Source organism: Sprattus sprattus (genome assembly GCF_963457725.1).
Source record: "Sprattus sprattus genome assembly, chromosome: 17".
Lineage (NCBI taxonomy): Eukaryota > Metazoa > Chordata > Actinopteri > Clupeiformes > Clupeidae > Sprattus > Sprattus sprattus.
Genome location: NC_137915.1, coordinates 7248501 through 7251000, shown reverse-complemented (window position 1 = coordinate 7251000; position 2500 = coordinate 7248501). Strand labels below are relative to the sequence as shown.

At 45.0% G+C, this 2500-nt stretch overlaps 1 protein-coding gene across 1 annotated transcript in view; it reads right to left on the bottom strand.

Annotated features, from left to right (window-relative positions):
* The window catches only part of mkxa (mohawk homeobox a), a gene marked incomplete at both ends in the record, with an annotated part of 32431 nt that overhangs the window by 14538 nt on the left and 15393 nt on the right, over nucleotides 1–2500 (bottom strand). The gene's annotated exons all lie outside the window — the stretch shown is intronic.

Genomic DNA, 2500 nt, shown 5'->3' with positions numbered 1-2500 from the left:
TCTCCCTCCTTCTCTCTCTCTGTCTCTCTCTCTTCCTCTGTCATCACTGTCCTGCTCTCTGGCTTCCTCAGACAGCTCCATCCTCTCCTCAAGACAAACGGCTCTAATCTTCCATTTGATGGCAGGACCCCAACCACTCACACACACATCCACACACATACACACATACTGTACACACACACACACACACACACACACACACACACACACACACACACACACACACACACACACACATGCTCAGACTCTGAATCTGGTGCAGGTCGGTACTTTGGCCAGACGCATCTCTTGGAACAATCCTTCTCTCTCTCTCTCTCTCTTTGTCTCTTTCTCCCCCTCTCTCTCTCTTTATCCCTCTCTCCTGGACGATGAGGGGGAGTGGAAAGGAGCGCTGAAAGGCCAGAGACACGCGCGCCTCCTGGGGAGAGTACCCATCAGCCCTTGTGGCGCATGGCCACTGGCTCCGCACCGGGACCTCGCCTGCTGCCAGGGGCCCTAAATCACACATTCCTCACGCGCGCTAAGTCACTCTGACAAGCCTAAAAGTGTCACACTCTCTCTCTCTCTCTCTCTCTCTGTTTCTTTTTGTCTATGGTTCTTTCTCTTTGCTTGTCTGAAAAGTTCCAAATGTTTGGCTTAGAGTCACATCAGACTCTCTGACAAGCCTGCCATTTTGTGTATGTATGCGCGAAAACGACAGTGTGCGAGTGATTGCGGCCTGACACCAAAGATCAATCATTCTGAGTTTAGCTACGACTGAGGTCCCCACTAATGAATCAAACACAGATATGCACTGGGACACACACACACACACACACACACAAACACACACACAGCAGCAGTACTGTAATAATCCTGTTGGCTCTTTACCAGTCATGAACCTAGTAAAGCGGGACACCAAATGTCAACCTGACAGAACCTGTCCCAGCCGAGAGCCCACCTCCCGTCCCAAACAGCTTAATCTCCCCCTCCAGCCATCGCCACAGTCTCTGGAAGTCCGTAAATGCCTGGAAGCAGGCTGCTGCCTCATTTCAAAAGGCCCTTATGAGGCTCTGTGGCCTTGTCAAACAACTACCACACTCACTCCACATCGATGCCTGGCCTCCGCACCTGATGAGTCCTCAAGCCAGGGAGGGGAAAATACATTTAAATAAATTCTCTCCTCTCTCTCTTTTTTCTCTCCATCTTTCTTTCTTTCTGTGTGTGCGTCCACAGACTGTCTGAGGCAGTCTAAACAGTAAAAGAGGTTCAATTTCAACCAATAAATGGCACTCCTGCGTGAACCCTTCACAACAATAACCACCATCATTAACCTATTAAAGTTAATCTCTCTCTCTCTCTCGCTCTCTCTGTCTCTATCTGTCTCTGAGCAAAGCTAGAGGCTTCTTTGGCCAAGCTGACATGCTAACGATGGAAAAGAAACTGAAGCTAAAGTGGAACGATACGAAGTTTGCACAAAGACAATGGCGGTGATTACATGCAAATGACAAAGGCATTTCCTCCACTTAGAGAGCTGAGTGGATTCCCTCGTTAAAAATCGACAATAAGTTAAACATAGCACGCTTTTATCACTCTTAAACGTTCACTGATGTGGAGTCGAACAAACAACCACCCCAGGCAAGTCACTGCAAGCAAGTACATACTAGTTTGGGATTATCCAACTGTTACATATGACTCATATTTTACTAGAGACCAGTACTAGATAGAATAGTATGGGAACTTGAAATAATAGCACAGGTGAAAATGCCATTGAAAGTGAAGGTAAACTGGAGCCAAACTGTGTTTCAGTTGATCACAGACTAGGGATGTAGACTTATATACATGAAAATGATAGTTATAAGGATGAAGACTTAAAAAATGAAAAGGATAGTTAAGGATGTAGACGTATAAATGAAAAGGAGAGTTAGGGATGAAGACTTAAAAGGAGAGTTAGGGATGAAGACTTAAAAGGATAGTTAGGGATCAAGACTTAAAAGTAGAGTTAGGAATGAAGACTTAATGGATAGTTAGGGATGAAGACTTAAAAAGATAGTTAGGGATGAAGATTTAAAAGGATAGTTAGGGATGATTCCTCTCCTATTTGCTACATCTAAAGGAACATCACAACTTCAGAATTTATAGCGGAATTATTGGAACCGTTCCTCCATGGAATTTGAATGGAATAGATCAGAGCAGAAGTCTTGATGTGTAAGTTCTGTGCAAAGTTCGAAAAATAGATTTTTTTAACACCATGCCTTTTTACCACCTGACAAATGTTACACTGTTGGGCAATTTAGTGATAAGTCATTGAAAATCACAGCTAATTGGCAACCCAGTCGGGATCGTTTTTACTGCAGTCTGCACAGCCAGGGCACTCCACTATGATCTGTGCAAATATACCGCACTTCTCTCACAAACCTGTGACAGTCCTGCCTGCCCTCTCTCTCTGTGTGTGTGTGTGTGTGTGTGTGTGTGTGTGTGTGTGTGTGTGTGTGTCAAGGTTCCGGCGGTATTGATCTAT